This window comes from Lactuca serriola, chromosome 5 (genome assembly GCF_051521515.1).
Source record: "Lactuca serriola cultivar US96UC23 chromosome 5, Lser_US96UC23_V15, whole genome shotgun sequence".
In the NCBI taxonomy this organism is placed as follows: Eukaryota; Viridiplantae; Streptophyta; class Magnoliopsida; order Asterales; family Asteraceae; genus Lactuca; species Lactuca serriola.
In genome coordinates, this window is record NC_136412.1 from 72,186,210 (window position 1) to 72,210,503 (window position 24,294).

Genomic DNA, 24,294 nt, shown 5'->3' on the forward strand with positions numbered 1-24,294 from the left:
TAGAATGGCATAGAAACAAAAATATGTCAACACGATAGGTTACAAAGCTCAGGTCATGTGATAGTGATAGACAAAAAGTTTATTCTTGGTTAGTTCCTAAAGATATTAAAGACCATTAAGACTCCCACTGGCCTCTTGACATATAATATTTTCTTGTCAAGAAACATTCCTTGACAAAAAAATATTTAAGAGTTAGTGTGGGTTCTTATCAAGACAAACACTTCACACAATTGGTCATAGTTGATCTTTATCTTATCCAAGACATCACAACTTACCACTTTCAAATGTGCAAGAATAAGAAAACATTTTCTACTCCACATTTGATGAGTGTGTTATAAACCTTCTTAAGATGTGTCACTCAAGTCACAATCTTGGAGTACGACTCTAAGACTTGATTTTGGAAAGAAGTATGATTCACCTTTTGATTTAACGATTTCAACAATTTCCAGTTCCTCTTCTTAGCCATATTCGTGCACTAAGGTGTCCTTAGAGGATCAATTGTGACACATTTTCATAATCACTAAGTAAATCATAAAACACGATACTTAAGTACACTCCCTTCTTTTCAAATTGGAGAAACTTTTATCTTTCGGCCTAATTGATTCTTGCTATTCGTTCTGCTTTACGTTGAAACTTTTCAATGATTCATAATTACACTTAATCTTGTAAGCATAACCATATTTACTAAAGTTTTAGCAAATCATGACGGATGTTCTTATTGTTCCCTGTGGTGGACTTGACCTAGTGTACCATAATGCGTACTAGATCCTTTAGTCCTTCACTTGACTCACATACTTATGTGAACCAGGATTTAGTCTTAATTTCCCAAATACGAAACTTGGGTGATGACAATCATTCATTATTTGGTAAATTTTTTACACTACCACAAATAACATAACTAAGAATCACATCCTTTTCAATATTGATAACAATAGGAACATACAAACATCGTTTTTCACAAATGCCATTGCAAGGAAATACAAAATAAGATAAATCAAAATTTTTCTTTATTTATAAAAGTGCAGAAAAACTTTTCCTTACAATGCAATTACAAATGAAAACTATGTTACTAATATTCCTAAGCAATCTATCATAACTCCTAAGTAGCAATTGAAAATCCAAACATCGAACCATGCAATCGAAATCCATCTCTTCACGATCAGACTCAGCTTACTCTTCCTTTAAGCTTCCTTTGTTTTCTTCGATCCTACAAAACATCAAAATGTAATCATATCACATCATGTATTAAGAATATACAAATAGAAACTTAATAAAGTTAGATAGTGGACTTACCTGAAGCAGAGTCATACATTTTGACTTTTCCATCCTTACGATCTTTCAGGTAAATATGGCAGCTTCGCATCCAATGCCCCTACTCTTGGCAATTGAAACAAATAGATTCTTTCGGAATATCACACGAGACAATCTCAGACTTAGCCTTTCTCTTTACCAGTTGGTCAAACGGTTTGACCTTGGCCGATCCCTTTCCATTTGGAAGAGAAGACTTTTTTGGACTTCCAATGTTACCATTATCAATGTCCATGGAAGTTTGGGAGATTGATCTAGCCGACAAATTTGCTTGACCAGTGCACCAAATCATTGCTGATTCGGCAGCAATTAGCAAATAGGTAAGATCGATAAGGCTCACGTCGTGATCTGTCATATAGTAGTCTTTAACAAACTGACGATACGACTCGGTAAGTGACTGAAGAACCAAGTCAATAGCCAACTTCCTTAGGAAAACGACAACCAACATTCCCATCCTATCATATGTGTCTTCATCTCCAAGATGTGTGCACAGACTTTCCATCTTCGTGTTTGCTTACCAATAAGGCTTGAGTGACCTTGAACTTTTCAAGTCGACAAACATGTGGGTCAGGGAGAACTATTGGAGGAGATGGAGGAAGTGAAGAATAATTTCCACTTCCATGATCCAATCGTGGAACATCATCTTCATGTGGAAAGCTTTTTCCAAAGGATCCGGGAAGACCATAGTTGTCAGAACTAGACATCTTCAAGGGGAGAAAATTCAAGTTAGTTGATCCAATCCTTAATATAACACCCAAATGAAATATTAAGGCTAGGACCCAACACGATAATTAACAAATCAGAAGAGGGATGCTGTAATTCAATTGCAAACTATTTATTGGTAGGTAAATGATGATTTACCAAGTCCACCATGAAAAACGAAAAAGAATATTAAGTTTTAAATGAATTGAAACTCCTAGATCTTTTGAGATTCAGTGAACTTTTCAATGCCATGTTTAATCTCGATTATGCCCTTCAAGTTTGTGACTGGGATACCGAGGATCACAAACAAGGTGTGAATAACCATGTAAACTAGAAGGAATTACTTGCGCCATTGGCGCCGGGTTAGATAGGTTTGCTTAAATGTTGATAAATTTATATTTTGTGACTTTTGATTGATAACATGGTTTCCTTGACTTAAGTTTGAAAGAAGTCAAAATGTATCAATAATTTTAATGGAGAGCAGATAGCAACAAATGTCAACATAAATAAAGTTGGAGATTACTAAGAATAGTGTATACATTTGTTGTTGAGAAATTTTGTAGGTAGAATAGATTATAAATGTTGATCTGTAACTAATCAACTGAAAATAAAGAAAAATGTTGAATTACAGAAGTCTGATCCTTATCTTTCGTAAAGAAACTGTATATTAAAGTTCACAAGTGGGACTTCAGTCAGCTGCAATAACAGATTCAAATTTAGCTTCTAATAGCAACATACTTTTACTATTTTCTTTATTATAGTATCCTACTTAAAAAAACGTTTATTATTTTATTATTATATTATGAAAAATATAACATGTATAGCATTTTATTTCAAAATTCTCTTTGTTATTAGGACGTTATATTTTAAATATTTAAGTAGCGTACTTTAACGATCATGTTACAACTGGTCTTCAAGCAGTTGGGCACATACGACGCTTCGGTAGACGATTGATCAAAGAAGACTTTCCAACATTTGGGTAACCAACTATTCCAACTCAAACCTAAAAATTGCAGGAAATAGCAATCTACTTTACTTTTTTTACCAATATAAGCAATGTACTTATATGTCTTTGCAAAAATAGCAATATTGAACATGAAATTTATAACCATTTTATGGGTAAAAATGTAAATTGCTAATATTGGTAGAAAAAGTAAGGCATTTGAGGTTAAGTAGAACTCACTGCATGAGGAAGCAGTCCTCTTGCTCTACGTTTCATATTCACCTCTGCAACTACTGCCCAAGCATTCCGATCAGCAAGTGATATCATGTCTTCTCTATTCAATACCAACATTATTTTTCTATTACCGAGCCATGAATCCATCTGATTATTCATGTAAGCTTAAGAGTATAAGGACTTAAATTGACATAAATGAAACTATAAGTATAAGGATATGAATTAACATAAGAAAAAAAGATTACCATAGGTTGGCTTATGGACATTGGGATCCTACCATCTCTTACTTTTATGACAACATTCATCAACTTGAGTTGTTCTTTGGGTTCTCTTTCTGTTTTTCCAATATGACCTGGGTGCCACTGAGGAATATTATAGATACTAATATGTCATTTTTTTTAAAACTATGATATTTTTTAATCAAGGTAAAATCGTAAGGGAAGCTCAGACCTTAAGAGTACCTGAACAGGACACAATGATTTTGTCCAGTGGTAAAGATTAGCCTCAAGATCAGCCCAATCATACTCCTCTTCAAAAGAGACCATTGAATACATAAAACAATGGTATCTATTAACATAATTGTACCATGACCTGTTTGTTTACATCTTTCATACCCTTTCTCCTGCATCCCAGCATTAAGGGGGCTATTTTATGCCTGGATAAAAAAAAAATCAAAGATATCAAAGTTAATAGACACCTCCTTCATCTTTCTTTTCATCGAGTAAATGGAAAATCATAGACATCAATAAAGCTTCACCAGGAACATACCTATAGGAATCTTGACCTACCTAAACATACCTGTAGGAATCTTGACCTACCTAAACATACCTATAGGAATCTTGACCTACATAACCCTAGTTTTTTAAAAGAGAAATTAGTAATTCAATGATTATTTCATATAATATAGTTCACTGAAATCGAAACAGATACGAAGAAGAAGAACTGAGGAAAAGGCAATCGTACCTGCATATTTGGGAAGTTCACACCAATTCTATTTTATCTTACAATGAATCAAAACAAAAACAGTCCATTGGGAAAAACAAATGCAGCATAGTTTCTGTAAGAAATGGAAATTTTCGTTAGCAAAGATACATAATTTTGGGGTATTTTTTAAGATTAGTTTGCTAATGAGAAGAATTGCTTACCTTGTAAATCAAAGACGTGTACCATATCCGAACATATGCAAGTGGATGAGTTTTATTGAAGCAATCTAGGAAAATAAACCTCTAGAAGGAAAGAAATACAAAAACTATTACATATTTAATTAATAAATTCTCATCATTTGTGGACATTTTCATCTGCTAAAAATGACCCTTTTGCCCTTAGTTAAGTAGAATGTATCCGTTGTTTTGCATATGGTAGTTCACATGAAGTTCTTTGTCATGCATTTGTTGTTATTTCATAAAGAAAAAATATACTTTTCAATGTAAATGCATGTAAGGAAAAGAATGAGGGTAATTCCATCTTTTTTACTTATCAAGTTCGAAATACAATCTAGAATCTCTCTGTGAACTATTAGACGAGGTAAGAATGGGATTTATTGTTCTTGAGCTCATATAATCCCATAAATACTCCTCTTCCTCTGAATTCATCCAATTCCTACTCACTTCACCACTTCCTTTTATAATATTGTTAATAGGTTGTAATTTCACATCAGAATTGAAAATTTATGGAGTGAATGTTTCGATGATAACCCATGTCCATTACTTTCAAGACTAAATATTATATCTGTAGTATTTCTCCTAGATCCATACCATGTCTTTTCAAGTTCTTGTTCTCATGCTCTTCCATTGAACTTTCCAAAACTACCCTCAGAAGGGCTCGATATATCATATCCAAATTCATAAATCTCGTGTGTAAGATCATTCTCTGGATCTCTTTTTGCCTGCTGACATGGCAAAACATAATTTCTTAACATTTTTGTCAATTTAACATAGTTATAAAGAATTTAAATGGTTAGTAATAGTATCATACATGCAACTTAAGGCGAGAATCAGCACGAGTTATGGACATGTCACTGGCTGCAACTTTTGGCTTTAATAAAGTTAAAAGTCAATGAGTGATGATGAGAAAAATTATTTCAATGAGGTTAAAAATGTAATGTAAACTTTAATGTCTCTTTACCCTGTTTGACTGTTGGAGTTTTTGTGTTGTTGTTTCCTCCAAATACATTGGGATTTACATGAAAGCTGCGACCATGGAGCGGAGGGTCTACATGGTCAACCATTCCCATTCCCAACTGTCGGAAAACCAAGTTCTCTTTCTATTGATTGAAGATATTGAGCTGGAAATACTCCTTTCCATGTCCCAGAAAGATTTCGCATTCTAGAATGTAATGCAGAATCAACATGTCTATATGCTTTGCAAAATACCTAAAAGGTTGAAGAAATAAAGTTACTTGATTTGTTAGAGCAACACAGTTAAGAGCACAATGGAACCGAAGAATGAAGATCTAGCCTGAGGGGGTTTGGTGGAAAATCGTCTGATGTACTCTCACCCAATGTTCTTCATGATATTGTCTAGAATATACAGCGATGGCAACTTTTGATCACTCGAAACCTTCAAAAAAAACGACCTAGTCTTGTATGATGTACTCTCGCCCAATGTTCTTCATCAGGTCACATTTCGTGTCGTGGAAGGATATTCCACATCGTGGAATCAGACAAAATCAAAAAACAGAAATTTTCAGCTTTGAAAAATTAATCATAGCATCAAATACAATAGAAAAACGACCTAGCCTCTGATACCACTGATGGGTTCTGAGCATTACATCAGTCCTATGGTGCACATCCAACCCTAAAGCTTTGGATCTAGGTTTTCTCAAATTGTATATGCAATAATCATCCAAAGCTATAAACCCTAACGTCTAGTATATAATTTTGAATATCACACATGATTAGGGCTAGAAACTTTACCTTACTTGTTATGTAGCAATAACAAGAACAATCCACAAAGTCCTTAACTCTTGAAAGCTTAGTACCCCAATTGTTGCACCTCTAATGGATTCATAAACACTCTTGCAAAGGAAAATTTTAGGAGAGAGAATGAAATCAGCCCTCTAGGGTTTCTTAAAGCATGGATCCGATCTTCACAAGGCAAGGGGTCTATTTATACTTGTGGCAGCTAGGGTTTTAGGTGGAAACCCTAATATGACTGCTTTTTAAGTACCACAAACGAGATCCAACCAATGATCAAACACAATCAAGATGCTACAAACAATAAAGATTAGAAGGAGAAGAAGCAAAGAGATTTCCAACAATGCACACATTGTATTAAGCAGCAAACGTCGAGTACACTTGGAACACACAAAAACACATCTGGCATGTAAACTGACCAACCATGACTCTGACACATTCTGACACTGTATATAGGGACTGACCGGTCGTGAATAGGTTCATAGCCGAACACCCGTTCACGGCCGTACACCCGTTCACGGCCATGAACACCCTTACAACCGCAAACAACACTAAAACACCCATTACAAGACAAAGACCCTATTAAGACCTATACATATTGATGCCTAGCCCAAACCAAAAAATGATGACCTAACAGTCTCTCCCCGTGGTTTGAGCTAGCATAGATTTAGTCTTTTTCAACCATCAGCACATCTGATCTCCCCATAGCGCCTAGCCACATCTTTTTATCAATAATCTCGGTTATCATGCCTATGAACTCCTTGGCAGCAGGTTCCAAAATCTCCTGTTCAAATATAATTTGATGTGCATCTAAGGTATGAATATCCCTCTCACCAAATTGGAGCAAGTACTTCTTATCAACTAGATAAAGACACCATCTTTGAGCTTGACAACTGTAGTGGTCATAGCTTCATCGTATACCCAATATTGCATGTTGCGCAACGAACCATCACAGAAGTGTTTGACAATGGGAATCTTTGTCATTTACTTTGTTGGAGACCACATAACATTTTTGAAAGACTTGTTGGTGATCAGGTCATACACTCCTTTATTCGTCTCTAAGAACGATTTGGCAGTCTTCATCCCATCAAAGCCTCTCTTCACTTGGTTTTCCAAGAAGGTTTTAAAATCAGTCGCACGAGGATCATTGGAGGGATTGGAGAAAGGAGCTGCAGATTGTTTAGAAAGGTCCACCTTGGTGAGTGAAGAAAAATCATTATGATCCTTGTAGTATTCCACATTCTTGCTTTTCCTTTTCATCAGCCATCAATCAAGTCTTTCATGAAATCCCCACATCCAAATCCCTGGCCGATCGCCATATTTGTGCTTGAACCTTTTCTTGGCGAGCTCAGTCACCGTTAGTTGAGGCTAGTCTCCACGAAGATTTTGATCAGAATTCTTCATGAAGAGCAACCTTCCCCTTTTCTGTGATGTGACCTGCCTCCCACCACTTTTTATTGTAATTCTAGGCCGGGCTTGCTATGGTTCTGTTTCAAAACGGTCAACGATCGTAGTGATTCTGACTGGTGCGTTTTCAACAAGCTGATCAAAAATTGATGTATTAGCTAGGGCTAGTTGAGACATCTGGGATACCACTTAGGCCTTCAACTGTGGTCTTAAATTTATCACTAAATTTAGCAATAAGCTTATTCTTTTGGTCAAAGTATCCAGCCGTCAATGCCCCATGATTTACTTGCATAGTAGAGATCTGTTTTGTCTTTAAAGCAACTTCTTCTTCCAGTTCAGAAACTCGAACATTGAGACTTCTTATCAAAACATATTTTTCAATAAGTTTTTGATTTAGAACTCAAATCTCTGCTTTTAGGTCAGCAAATCTCTTCTTTTCCGTGAAGAGAAGGGTATGAATCTTGTTGGGCTAGCAACGTGGAAAGCCTCTCAGAGGCAATGTCATGTGCAAGTCATGGAAGAGTGGAACCCTAAGGAGTTGAATAATTCCCACTTCGTGAGAAGATCGAATAGAACTTGGGTCTTCATGGGCGGATTGAATGGTTGTAGCAGGTGAAGTGGGTGGTTGTACAGGTGGTGGTTGTTCTCTTATTAGCACTCCCAGCCTGGGATCAGCTCTTCTTCTTTTTAAAGGAGGTTAAGAGGCTTGTGTCACTATCAAATCACTCTCAAACGCCAATGATGTTGGAATTTCAACATTAAGGGGAGGAATCCTTGAAGTCAAATCTATAAGATTTGAAGCGTCGGCCGTCTGAGTTGATGTAGGAGGCATTGTCTCAAGAACATTTAAAACTCCCTCTGTCTCCATTGCAGATTGTGCAACTTCATTGACGTTATAAAAGAAAGCATCAAGGTCTTTTGTGTTCAACCTCATGTAGTCATCATGCTCAAACCCAAAATCAGAATCATTATCATAACCGGTTAAATCACCACCAAGACCCTCAAATTCAACATCATTAACTTCTGTATCTTCATCATCATTTCCCTCGTCAACAGTAATAGGCACATGCTCTTAAGCCACTATTTCTACAAGAGGAACAGGACCCTCCTCATGCTCAGAAGCAGTGATCACATCTTCTTTTGTTTCCATTCGATCTGATGAGCTTTCAGTTTCAGTAGAATCACTAACTTCAGCGAATTGGCTGAACTTCACCAGTGGATATTTTCCTTGGAACATAAATTTTCCCTTCATTTTCTGCTTCATAAGTCCAAAGGTGCTGGAACCCATGGATTTCAGGTCAAGAGTCTCTCCCCTTTTTTCAATTTCCGGGTATTTGACGTTGAAAATCATCTGAAGGAATCTCGGAAACATGAGAAATTTGTCTTTTCATTTTCCCTCGACATTGCCCACCACCTCGTTCAAGATGAATCTCAAAAAATATAAGTCAAGTCCTATAGCGAGACCAGCAAGTGCACCCATATTTAGTAAAGAGACCTCATCAACCCCAACTCTCCTTCCGGATATACAACTCACAAACACATAAACCAAGAATCTCCAGTATGGTGGCAACAGTTTCTTGATCGTTGGAGGAAACACACCCTCATAACCAATACGTGTAATGATTTCTTCAGTCTGGTTTATAGATATTTCAGTTGGAAATCCCGACTGGTCATCGATCTACAGAACCTTACGGATGACTTGTTCAGACACAACGACCTTCCTTCCGTTTACAATAGCTTCTAAAGAGACTTCATCATTTTCTTTTTGGACCACAGCAGTGTTCCAAAACTGCTTCACTAGGTCTTGAAATATGATTGGGCAGGAAGTGAGAGCATAAGCCAAGCAGCATTTCTTCAGTCCATGAACCATGGACTTGAAATCGCTGTGTGTAACAAGTGGACGTAGCAGGAAAACTGCAACACTATGATTGTCTGAGAATTTCAATTCGGCCATTTTGAGCTGCATAAACCAAGCCAAGTGAGAAAACAAATGATTTAAGACATTAAAGATTAATTTTTCTCATTATTCAATTAATTAGGCTTTTGATTTGATTTTAAAATTGAGTTTATGGTCAAAAGAGGGTTCACGACTGTAAACAAGCTCACAGCCGTACATAGATAACGGTTCGCAGTCTATTAACAGTTCACGACTCACAAGTAGTTCACAGTTCACAGTCCAAATGATGATCACGGTCAATGAGAATTGCAGCTAATGAATGGATCACAGTACAGCAATGATTCATGGCTAAGAAGAAGAACATGGTCAATAAGTATGAATGGTTCACGTACGTACATAGGATTCACATCCGTAAACTAATGAAACGGTGACAACCGCAAATGCCCAGAAACAGTTGATTTGATGTTGATTTTGATTCCCCTAGCCTCAATTCTACATGATCTAATGCAGAAAACACATAAACCACTTGATAAATGATTAAAATGAAGATTCCTTCAATCGAAAGCACAACTTGAATACGATTTGACACTAGTATTGCTCTGATACCAATTGTAATTCCCACAAACGAGATCCAACCAGTGATCAAACACAATCAAGATGCTAGAAACAATAAATATTAGAAGGAGAATAAGCAACGAGATTTCAAGCAATGCACACATTGTATGAAGCAGCAAACGTCGAGTACACTTGGAACACACAGAAACACGTCTGACACGTCAACTGACCAACCATGACTCTGAGACATTTTGACACTATATATAGAGACTGACCGGCTGTGAATAGGTTCACGGTCGAACACGCGTTCATGGCCGTACACCCGTTCACGGCCGTGAACACCCTTACAACCACAAACAACACTAAAACACCCATTATAAGACCAAGACCCTATTATGACCTATACATATTGATGCCTAGCCCAAACCAACAAATTATGACCTAACATGCTCCTTGGACGAATTCTTTATGGGTTTCCCATAGAATTCGTCCAACCTTTATTCCAAGGTGATCCATCAGCCCAATTGCAACTATCAGTGATTTGCAATATTAGTCCCCAATTATTTAATCAGTCTCTTTTTATCACTAAATTAATTCCAAATTAATTTCTGATCAATACTAATTAAATAATATGATTTCCAAATAATATATTAATCTTATAATATATTAATAAAACCATTTTTGAGTATCAATTTATTATTCATATAATAAATCCTACTCTCTCTCCTCTTGTCATCCTATCAAGTTGCATGAGTGAAGGCAACCCAAAAGGACCATGCTCATAATAAAATCAAGCACATACCAAAAATAGTTATGTGCTTAGACACCTAATCCAACCGTTATCTGTTATGATTATGTGCTAGAATGATATGATGTTATGTGATAGTATGTAGTAAGGGGAATAGTCCCCGTGTTACGGTCGTAAGGACCAAAGGATAGGTCGGGCACCTCGGATATGCCTAACAGTATGTTTATGTTATGGTATTATGTGGTAGTAAAAGGGGAGAAATAGTCCCCGTAGCCAGTAGAGATAAACTAGAGGGTAGGTCGACACCCCAGAATTGCCAGACAGGGTAGGTCAGCACCCCAGAATTGCCAGACAGGGTAGGTCGGCACCCTAGAATTTCCAGATAGGGTAGGTTGGCACCCCAGAATTGCTAGACAGGGTAGGTCCGGCACCATAGAATTGCCCAGTAGTATGTTGGGTTATGTATGATGAGGGAACTCACTAAGATTTGTGCTTACAGTGTTCATTTTTGTTTTTCATGTCCCTCTTTATCGAAGGGGAAGGAGTTGGCATGGTAGCAGCGCATCACACACACACAGGATTTCCACATTATGAGATTCTTGGGATTTTACTCTGACAATGTTACTATTTCATGATATGGTTTGAGACATGTGGCTATGGTTTTATGAAATGAAATAACTTGGTGATGTTTTTCTATAATTTGTGTTATGAGTTGTTATATCAAAAATGAAATTTTTGGTCTTGAAAATTAGGATGTTACACCAATCATGTTTCATTAGCCCAAACCAAGGGTTTCACTAATTTACATAATCAGTCCTTGTATATTTAATTAGTCTCTTTTCATAACTAAATTAATTCCAAATTAATTCTTGATAAATACTAATTACATAATATGATTTCTCAATTAATATATTATTCTTATAATATATTAATAAAGCAAAAATAACCTCTTTCTCAAATATCCATCTTGTCAAACTGTTTTGGTGAATGCAACCCGAAATGGACCATGCTACTATCAGGTCAAGTACATTCCAATTATAGTTATGGGCTTAGACACCTAATCCAACACCGACTCCGAATCCTATCTCTCAAACCAACACCTACTCCAACAAAAAGACCAAACACAATCAAACTCCTCAAATTACCCTCAAGGTCCAACATGGTCAAACTTGGTCAAAGTCAAAGTCAAAGTCACAGTCAAAGTCAATTAGTCAAGGTCCAAAGTCAATATATCTTCCCAGCGGAGTAAGCCCTATGTACCAAGAGAGTACGCTCAACGTACCTTGGTGTTGACCAAAAGTGTAATGTTGACTATGTGCGCACAACGTACCCCCAAGTACGCCCAGCGTACACTGCCCAGTCCTAAAACTCCATTAAGAGCTTATTCCATTAAGTCCTTACATCCAAAGCCCAAATCCAAGCCCAAAATGATGTCCTAAGTCATAATGTTTCCAACTTTATGACTTTTCACGGCTATAGAGTGCTTAATATCCAAAACCTTAAGTTCGTAACCCAAGAAGACATCACAACTCTTGCATAAAAGCGATCAAAAGGCAAAGATCACATTTTTATAATTCATAATATATTTTTAATGGATAAAATTTCCAGCTTTATCCATTAGAATGGTCCCAACAAAAAAGATCTAGGGGTCGTTTGATAGTTGCTTATTGGGTTAGAACTGACTGAGTTAGAAGCGGATCGGGTTAGAAGTTCTGACTGAGTTAACTTCTGACTAAAACTTGTTGTTTATTTTGCATTTGACAGACTATGCAAAATGACTACACTACCCTCAAACAATTTTTTTTATAATAATACATTTGTCCTTAACCATTTAATTTATAAAATTTACATATAATAATTTCTTTATTATCCAAAAAAAATGTTGACAACATTGTTACATGTCAAGTCAATTACTGATCAATAATGCAATCTTTACCAAAAACAATAAAATTAGCATTAATATCACTCCAACAAGATTTCACCAATATATATATATATATATATATATATATATATATATATATATATATATATATATATATATATATATATTGATTACTAGTTACTGGCATTATCCTTTAATGTTGGTCTAGTTTTTTGGATTTAAATGTTCCTGTGGTTCCAATTCGCTTCATGTAAATCTTCCCGTGTGGTTTTGATTTTAATTCTGATTTCCTCTCTTCATAGTGTGATTCAAATATAATCAAATGACTACAACCTTCAGAAGAAAACAATGACAACATTACCAGTGATTCTTTTGTTGCTCAAATAGTTAAATACTTTGTGCAGGAAGCCAATTCTTGTATTTCCTTTAGAAATCAGAAATTCCCAGTTTCATTACATTTCACTGTCACTTTTATTGCTCAAGATCAATGTCAAAATTTTCCACCCTTGTATTATAATTAATAAAATTAGTAGCTGGGAATTTATCATCATTATAAACATGAGATTGAACGAATTTATCATCATCAGATTGTACTAATGGCAGGTAAAAAAAACAAAAACAAAACAGAGACTATCTATTATGCATCATTGATTACTGGCAGAAAAAAATCAAAATCAAGAGGATCTTAAGGTTTTCTTAGCAGAAACAAACGACATCAAATAAATTAACATACTTTTCATCAGATTAAACAAATGTAATTTATGATTTTTACCAAGATGAAGAAAAAAACCAAGAAATTACTTGAATGGTCAGCACTGGCTTAGGAGAAGCAGAGGTCGGCTGCTTGCGGCGGCTCTGCCTGAGGGAGAAGACGGTGTGGTGGCCTGGGAGAACTAGCGGTAGGAGAACCAGTGATGGGAGAAGCTATTGCGTCTAAAGGAGATGAAGTTTGTCGATGTGAGAATTAATGGTAAAGAGGGCAACTCGTCAGTCAAAGATGAGGAGGAGGAGTCGACTTTGCTGATAAAGCTGTGTATTTTGTTCAATCGTGATTTCTGTTTAGGTCTCCATGGGAGAGGCCAGGGCAGATAAACGAAAATAAGATGCGTGGGCTTTTTCTTTTCCAGTCAGCCAAATATTTTAGTCTTACCGAGTAAGCCTTTTGGGTCAGCAAGGCTGACCGAGTCAACAGAAACATGAAGCTTTCAAACAGTCTGTCTGCTGACCGAGTTAGCAGTTAGCTCTGACCGGACTAGGTAAGTTCAAAACAAATAGCCCCCTAGTCTTTATGTCTCAAAGGGACCCAAAAGTTCATCTTTTTCAACTTAATCCATGAAGTACACGTCTCCAACTTTCATATCTGAATCAAAAACTAACCAAACTTCAAACGGGCATGACTTCTTCTTTCTAGTTCCGATTTTGACATTCTTTATATCCATGGAAAGGTGACAAGAAGCTCTACACTTCTATCAACTCACACTTTCCTTAAAACTTTCCGAATAAAAATCCAAAATTCAAAAATCCCAAACTGACACTTTACCGACATACCCCTTGGCATGAAATCTCTTTTCCTCAAAGGCCCTAAGCCTGATGATTCTCGGTCTCCGGCTCACCACCCCCACATAGGAAACGATTTGGAACATGGCATTACAACTCTCCCCAACTAAAATTAGATTTCATCCTCGAAATCATTCCTTACCACCCTCCAAGGAACCAATATTCCGAATAAGACATTCTAGTGTTGAATAAATCACTGGACCTATAATTATCGATCCAACACACTACTTCTATAATCCTGAAGCCCCCATAACTTGCCTGGCCTCCGCACGGGTAGAACCATTCTGAAACACAATTATAAGGGTCTCCTCCTACCATCAGAATTGAAACATCCATTTTACCCTGGACCTCCCAACTTATAACCCAACATACATATTCCTAGATCCATAACCTGTTAAGATACAAATTTTGCACTTATACACTAACAATTCTGATGTGAATCTCAACCAAGAGCCAACTCGGTACATAACCCATAACCTAAGATCCAAGTATTTACACTTGCATTTCACCCAAACTCTTTTGATTTAAGCCGACCATTCCCTAAACCAGGATAAAAAAAATCCCCACACCACCGTTGAGACTGCGAGTCTCGCACCTAGTCTAGCCACCAGGTTCCTAAGAGTCCAATAGATAAGGCTATTATAGCCTATGTATTGCTTTATGCCACTCCTTAGGCACATAATCATCATACTAAACCCATAATCCAATTCCTCGACCTAACCAGTCTATACCAAGTCTCACCTGTACTACTATAATCATATGGGCCTTACCCATGGGTCTCACCCAACAAGAGCTACACAGGCCCGACCTATCTCAGACCCCAATGGTCCTATTCCCATAACAGAGATCTGCTCTCTGACCCCACTGTCCACCTTTACCAAGGCACGAGATGATCCTCCTTTATACTCAAGACAACCCCAACGATGGTCTACCTCAATCTGGTGAATACTACGATCCCATCGCAGACTTACAACACTTCCATACTATCCGCTAATCCAGTTAATGTTATGGCCACACCGCAGTCTTATGATACGTCTATCCTACTATGGTCACCGCCCATGGTCTTACCACACACAATTCCTTTCACAGAACATGCTACTAGTAATGCAAAATATGATGAAATCATGGCCGCGCACGACCCGATAATAGGATAAACATTCGTATTACTGTTGGATTAGTGTCTAATCCTGTAACTATATTTGGTATGTACTTGACCCGGTTGTGCATGGTCCTTTTTGGGTTGCCATCACCAAAGTAACTTGATAGGATGATTTATGAAGAGAGAGGTTATTATGGTTTATTAATATATTATATGAATAATATATTTAAAGAGAAATCAGATTATTTGATTAATATTCGTCATGAATTAATTAAGAATTAATTTGGTGGCTAAAAGAGATTAATTAAAATATGGGACTAAACTATAATTATAAGATAATTGAGAATTGGGCTGGGATGCCTTATGGATTAAGGTTTGGATGAAATCTAGATGGATTCCATCGTGAATTCATCCAATGAGGCCTTATTCCAGAAGGTTCCTTGGACTGCTTAAGGCCTAAGCTGTCCATTAGGGTTTTGACTGAAACCCTAGCAGCACAAGTATAAACAGACCCCTTATGCATCAGATTTTCGGCCACTTGAAACCCTAGAAGAGTTCATAGCCGAAATTGTGCCTCTCCCCTCTCTCCAATATCATCATCTTGATTGTGTGGTGTTTTTAATCCATTAGAGGAGTGACATATGTGACTCTAAGCTCCAAGACAAGAAGATTCAAGCCATTGTTGAAGAGGTAATCATCTAGATCTATTTTCTTATGATAATTTCGAAATATATATGCTAGATCTAGGGTTCATAAGTCTTTGAAGAATTGCATGTACAATAGAGAAACCTAGATCCAAGCTTTAGGGTTTTCATGAGCACATATGATGTTATTTTGTGTTAAACCCATCACACCTTGGGGTTAAGGTGTTTAAATAGGGTGCAAAACCCTATAATTAAGGTTTCATTTTCCCCAGCCAACTCGTCGAGTTGAGACCTCTCAACTCATCGAGTTGGTCACCAAAACGTGCGGTCCAAAACATCTCTACTCGACGAGTTTGGGGCCTCCAACTCATCGATTTGCTATATAAAAATGAATAATTATAAGTTAAATACATACCAGGAACCAGTTGTTACAATTCTCCCACACTTGTCTCGAACTTCATCCTTGAAGTCCACTGTCTCAAATAATCCGGGATAATGCTCCCTCATCTCCTCCTCTGTCTCCCATGTCCATTTTGTCCCCTTGCAGTGCAGCCACTGCACCTTCACTACCCGCACAACCTTGTTCCTCAAGGTTTTTGTCTTCCAATCCATAATCACCACTATTAAATCTAATGATTCATCACATGCTATTTCTTGGGTTCTTGATACAGGATGTGGTTTTCACATTTGTTCTGATTTGCAGGGCCTAAGAAGAAATAGGAATGTGGAACATGGGAATATTAACTTGACCATGGGGAATAGAATATCGTCACCTGTCACCAATATTGGAGTTTACTCTTTAGTGCTTAGTAATGGATTAGGACTATATTTAAATAATTGTTGTTATTCGCTAGATATGGCAAGAAACATCATTTCTTTTCATGGTTTGTATAGACAAGGATTTAGATATTCATTTGATAAAGAAAAGGGTTCTGTTAATGCTTATCTTAATGGTGTTTTCTATATTGAAGCATTGCCTTGTAATGGAATATATGAAACTATGATGGTTGTAGATAATCTAGGAAATGATGTGTTGTGTATCGATTCCTCCAATAGTTTAGATAAAGCATTCTTGTGGCATTGTCGTCTTGGACATGTCAACAAGAAATGCATAGCCTAACTCCAAAAGGATGGGGTGTTGGAGTCATTCGACCTTAGGGACGATGACGTGTGCGAGTCTTATTTACTTGGAAAGATGACCAAGTCACGCTTCACTGGCACTTGTGAAAGGGGTGAGCGTTTATTGGATCTCATACACACTGATCTGTGTGGGCCGTTTAGATCCACCACAAGGGATGAGAACCGCCTCTATGTGACTTTCACCGATGATTATAGTAGATATGGGTATATCTACTTAATCAAGCACAAGTCAGAAACCTTTGAAAGGTTAAAAGATTTTAAACAAGAAGTGGAGAATCAGTTGGGCAGAAAATCAAGATGCTTTGATCCGATCGAGGTGGAGAGTACCTAAGTCTTGAATTCCACGACTACCTCAAGGAATGCAGAATCGTTTCGCAATTGATGCCGCCAAGGATACCGCAGTTAAATGGACTTTTGTATAAAACCCATCAGTGGTATCAGGGCCTTGATTGGTTTCTATTGTATTTAATGCTTTGTGTTTCATTCACGCTTGAAAAAAACACGTAGGGTGATCTTCCAGATAAGTATCAAACAAATCCCAAGAGAATTCCTGAATTTCAGTTGAAGATCTCTGAAATTTCCCTAATCATGGCCACTTTAACATTAAGGATTCCTTGTAAGAGCATAAGCCAACACTGACTTATGATCCAAAATATGCCTTCTTAGCCTACAATACCAACCATCAATCTGGTACCTGACCTACCTATATCCCAAGAACACAAACCCTTGATCACATCACAAATCATCCATGACACATCAATCCACCCGTGTACTCCTGTGCTAACATACTGTCGCTAAACACTGCAACTGTCACACCCCAAAACCATGAATGGCGGAAACATTCTGGGGCGGAGGACGTCATGCACAGTATCACAAACAATGAATAATAGTAAACAAGCAACAACATCATCCATTGCATTAATAGTATAATTTCATACATGTGTGTTCTGACAAAGTTATAGACACCAAAATATACATATCAAAATAAAAGATGAGTCTTGAACGAACTCCATCTTCTCAAAAGCCTAACACCTGTACCTGTCTAGTGGTGACCTGAGAATACAAGTTATTTTGAAAGCGAGTATCAGCTTAATGCTGGTGAGATCATAAGTATATTAATGTTTGTCTTTGTATGAAAACGTTTGTAAAATGTTTCTGGAAGATGTTTTGTACAATGTTTTGTATAATGTTTGAACTCTCCTAGAAAACCCTATGTTTCCTACTAACTATATCCTTCTACCAAGGCATCTAGTGCCTGTGTTTATGTCTCTTGATTGAGTGTGTGTTTTCCCAAGTCTGACTATCATTAACCAAAATATAGTTTCTACATTATCGTGCATCGTGTGAATATTCACGAAGTGAATGCAACTGGGAAAATATTATCGTACCATAGTATTTGTAATAAGTGACTACCGTAGTACTAACTACCTTAAAACAAAAGGTGTTCCAAATAACATGTGATCGACCTGTATCCTGCTACCGACTCTAGTAAAACGACGATGTAAGACGCCGTAAGAAAGGACATTTGGCACCCGTAGACTTGCAAGTCCCACTGTAGCGAGCAACAAGGTGTAGGATAGTCAATCCAGTATAGATCTATACGCAAACTCATACGCTCCCCAATTAAGGAGATTCGGGATACAAGAGCGGTGATGGCAGGAAGTTCCATGACCCGCTCAACGGTTCACATAACTGCATGAATGTATATGTAATGAATGTGCTAACTGAAAGTGTAATCTTTCTCTGTCTAGCCTGTATGTACTGAAATGTTCTGCGTGTGCTAGCAGTAATGTATGTTCTCTCTATCTAGCATGTATAGTAATGTACTGTACGTACTAGCTGTAATGTACTGTATGTATTACTCCTACTGACTCATGAATGAACTGACTCATTGAGTGTTTCATTGTTCTAGTAATAGTAATAGTGTCTTCTTGTGCTACGCCTATGGTAACTTACTAGTGATGTAACTGGTACATATGAATATGGAAGTATACCCTTGCTACCCAAGGGTACCGAATGAACTGGAAGGACCTTTATGACTATATATGTACACATGATATATAACTAATATTAAAACGGCCTTCGGACTGGTACCCGATATCCCACCAGACCACATCTCAAGCGCGAAAAGGAAATAGGGTGGATAGCCTTGCTAAGTCCTTTAAATATTTCTTATATAACTATAAATACATAGACATGCAATTGATAATAAGTAAAACAGAGTTTAAGCAAATGTATTTGATAAGTATAAGAACTTGTAAAACAGTTTTAAGCAAAATAGTTTGATAAGCAATTTGAAAAATACGGAAATCACTGGTTTTGTAGTTATTAATCACATGTGATTGATGTAATAACTATAAGTATTTGACTTGTATCCCCCCCCCCCATATAAGCATTTAAAAACATTTAAACCTTTGATTAAGGGGTATGAACTCACTTGTGGTGAGTGGATTGGATTGGAGTGTCGGGTACGGTGCTAGGTGACAAACAGAGACTTGTTCAAACGCACGAGCCTAGTTATCATATAATGAACATATATATAACTAATTAGCCAATTTATAACTAATAAATTAAGTTGCGACACCCTAGAACATGAAAACACTTTGTTTTAAGTGTTAAAGATCACAAGGATTGCATCCGAGTGTTGGTAGGGCAAAGCTAGTGTGTTTGGAGTCCAAGGGTAAACTCCCTTGGTGTTTACGGTTTTGATGGCCATGACCCATGGATTTTACGGCAGTAAACTCTAGAGTTTATGGTCGTAAACTCTAGTCCTAATGACCATGTGTTGTTTTGTGGTGTAACAAGCCTATCGAAGCATTTCTACTAAGTGATTTGGCCTTTGGAAGGGACTAAGGCCTCAAAAACACTCTTTGGAGGAGTTTACGGCCTCATGGACTTTTCCCTTTGGGTTTACTACCGTAAACCCTCATGGAGAAGGGTATTGCCATGTTTTCAAGTCCTTAACACAATTAGGTAAGTGTATAAGCTAGTTTCTAAGCCTAAGGAAGGAAAATGACCAACTTATACACACTTTAGGGTGTTTACGGTTTTGGGAGATCCCCAAACCGTAAACACCTATAAATGTTGGTCTTTGATGTTTTTCAAGGCTTAAACACAATAAGGAAAGGTTTAAACATGTCAAGGATGTCTTATATATCAAACTAGGACTTAGATTAGGGACTTAGGCACCATTTGTGCCTTTCTTGGTGTTTACGGTCCAAGAACATTCTTGGACCGTGAACACCTTTAACCATGTGTTCTTGGCATATTTTCTTGATGTTTAAATGTAATACTAGCTTGATAACACTCAAGGATGGAAGCACTTACTATTAGGAGGCTTGATGTGAGCTAAAAATCCAAGAACACTTTGTGTGTGTTCTTGGTGTTCTTGGTGTTTTGGAAATCTAGACAAAATACATAAATGAGTAATTTATTAGATGTACAAACACTAGATAAGTGTTTTACTAACTTGAAATGGTTAGAACACTTACAACTTGGAAGATTTGGAACCAAAATTAGGATGATACTTGAAAGCCTTTTTGGAGTTTACTCTTTTGGAGTTTACTCTTTTGGAATAATGGGGAGTAAACTCATAAACACTAGACTTAGGGAGTAAACTCATGGATAAGCATGAGTTTATGGATTTTTGGGATGATTTTTCGAACCAAACAAAATAGTGTGGCCGGGAACTTCTAAGACGCGAGGTGTTTGCGGTATCTAAAAATCAAAACCCGAGACGGCACTTTCATTCACCCGATCGTTTAAAAATAATATTAAAATAATCAAACGAACTTTATATTTCTTAAAAATAAGAAATATTTACATTAACTTATGATATAAAGTGTTTGACTTTTAGGGTTTGATCGAATGGAAATTTTGGGTTGTCACATCATCCCCCTGTAAAAGGGAATTTCGTCCCGAAATTAAAGTCTAAGCAAATAAAGTAGTTACAAATAACTAAACAAATAGGTGAGGATATTTCAGTTTTATCTGATCCTCACGCTCCCATGTGAATTCTGGTCCTCACTTGGCGTTCCAGCGAACCTTCACAATAGGGATACGGCTTTGCTTCGTCTGCTTGACTTCTCAGTCCATGATCTCTACTGGTTCTTCCACGAAGTTGAGGCTCCCGTTGATCTCGATCTTGTCGAGTGGGATTACAAGAGTCTCGTCGGACAAACACTTTTTCAAGTTCGATACGTGGAAGGTAGAATGTACGTTACTGAGTTCGCGCGGTAAGTTAAGTTTGTAAGCTATCGGGCCGATTCTTGCGAGAATCTCGAAAGGCCCAATGTACCTTGGATTTAGCTTTCCACGCTTTCTAAAGCATTTCAAGCCCTTCTAGGGTGAGTCCTTTAATAGAACGCGGTCTCCCACCTGGAATTCCAACGGTTTCCTACGTTTATCAGCGTAGCTTTTTCTGTCAGTCTTTGGAGGCTTTCAATCGTTCGCGGATCTGAACGATCTTCTTTGTCGTTTCCCGTATGATTTCCGGACCTGTGAGAGTGCTTTCGGGAATTCGTCCCTTAGCTAACTGGGTATCACCTACCTCAGCCCAGCACAGAGGGGATTTGCACTTGCGGCCATAGAGGGCCTCGAATGGAGCTGCATTTATGCTCGTGTGATAACTATTTTTGTAGGAAAATTCGACAAGGGGTAAATGAGTATCCCATGCTTTCCCGAAGTCTATCACACAGGCTCGCAACATATCTTCCAAGGTTTGGATAGTTCTCTCACTTTGCCCGTCGGTCTGTGGATGGTAGGTTGTACTCATGTCCAACCTAGTTCCTAGGGAACTTTGTAAAGACTGTCAGAACCTCGAAGTGAATCTACTATCTCTATCCGAGATAATGGATAAGGGAACACCGTGCAGTCTTACGATCTCCCTAATGTAAATTCTTGTAAGTTTCTTCATCTTGTCTGTTTCTTTGATCGGCAGGGAGTGTGCAGACTTGGTCAGTCTATCGACGATGACCCATATGGAATCAAGTCCACCCGTCGTCTTAGGCAACTTGGTTATGAAATCCATAGTTATCCGCTCCCACTTCCATTCGGGTATCTCAGGCTGTTGTAGAAGACCAGAGGGTTTCTGGTATTCGACCTTGACCTTTGCGCAAGTAAGGCATTTACTCACGAAGGTAGCAATCTCTGCTTTCATGTTAGGCCACCAGTATAACTTTTTGAGGTCTAGATACATCTTATCTGATCCCAGGTGCACGGAATAACGAGTATTGTGTGCCTCGTTCAGGACTAGCTCTCTGAAACCACCTAGTTTCGGGGTCCAGATCCGGTCCATGAAATAATAAGCTCTGCCACCCTTAACCTCTAAGTTCTTATCCATCCCTCTTAGGGATTTACCCGCCACATTTTTAGGCTTCAAAGTGTCAACTGAGCTGCCTTAATTTGTGTGGACATGTGTGAATGGATTGTCATAGTCAATGATTTGGCTCTACGACCAGAATATTCCTTCTGACTCAGGGCGTCAGCTACTACGTTGGCTTTACCCGGATAATAACGAATTTCACATTTGTAATCACTGAGTAGCTCGACCCACCGTCGTTGCCTCGTGTTGAGCTCCTTCTGATCGAATATATGGTGTAAGCTCTTGTGGTCTGTAAAGATAGTGCTCTTCGTTCCGTACAAGTAATGTCTCCAAATCTTCAGGTGTCACACCCCGAAAACCGAAGGCGGAAACATTTTCGGGGTTGACTCCATGTTGAGTATCAAATCCAATGCACATAGTAAGTAAAGTAAAACAACCATTACATTACATATAGGAAAGTTTACATTTGTTTCAAAAGTAAGTTGTACAGTTGTGATACATAGTATATATAAACAAAACGAGACAAGTCTTCTGCGCACTCCCACATGGAACAAAATGATCTTCGGGTACCTGTTCTAACGCTGACCTGAGAACACAAGCAGTTTGAAAATCAGCATAACGCTGCTGAGTTCATAAGCGGTTTTTGTTTTGTGAAAGTGTTCGAGTTTCCTTTCTGTTTCTGAAAATGTTACACACACCAAGAAAATCCCATATTTTCTTAAAAAGATTGGTTTTTGTTCTCAACATGTAAAGTATAGTTGTACACTGAAAACACGTTTACTCTTGTGAAAATGTACAGTTATGTTATCTGGTTTGTTATACTGTTCTGGTTACGTACCAATGTATCCCCAGGAAAGTCCCATACTTTCCTGATTGTGTTTTACCAATTGTAAAAGATGTAAAGTTATCCGTTTTGTTACACTTTTCTAGTTATGTAAACGTTCCCCAGGAAAGTCCCATGCTTTCCTAAATGTTGGTTATCAATGTAAAAGATGTATTCTGAAACCTGGTTATCTTGTAAAATGTGTTAAGTTATTCATTATTATTATTAAGTAAATCTTTGTTATCCTAATTGCGAGTTCCATAACCATAAGATAGACTAGATATGGCAATAAGTAGTCCACATCACCTTATGACTTTCGTCACCCTTGAACCATTTCGGTTCGGCTGTAGGTAGCAGCCAGGTGTGGGGTAGTCAGCCCCGTATAGATCTATACACTCAAGTCACGCTCTCTAATCCCAGAGATTCTGGTTACGGGTGCAGACATCCACTCGCGTATCTCTGTGGAGTGTTTGATGGATTAGGTGTCTAAGCCCATAACTATAATTGGTATGTACTTGAATTGATAGCAGCACAGTCCTTTTGGGTTGCCCTCAAACCTAGCAACCGGACAAGGAAATTATGAAAGGAGAGATATTAATTTATTATAAGATTAATAAATTAATATAAATGAATTTATTAATATGTTAAAAGATTAATATATTAATAAGAAATCATTTTGTTTAATTAATTGTTAGCCAGAAATTAATCAGAATTAATTTTGGGGTTAAAAGAATTAATTATAAAGTGCAGGGACTAGTTTGCAATTATCTAATAGTTGAGTGGAAGGCTCCAGAACCTCCTTGGAAGGAGGTGGACGAAACCTATAGGGGAAACCCTAAGGATTTCGTCCAAGGGGTCTTGGATAAGGCCTTTGGCTTTGCTTAGGCCCTAAGCAAGGAGCATTAGGGTTTTTCCTAAACCCTAGATCCCTCAACTATATAAGGAGCCTCCTGGTTCACATTTTGGTCACTCTTTCTTTGGAAGAAACCCTTAGGGCCGAAAATTGCATACTCCCTCTCTCTCATTCTACTTTCCTTCTTGCTAGTTTGGGTGTGATTCCATTAGAGGCATTACACTTGTGGTGCTAAGCTTCCAAGAAGATCAAGATCAAGAT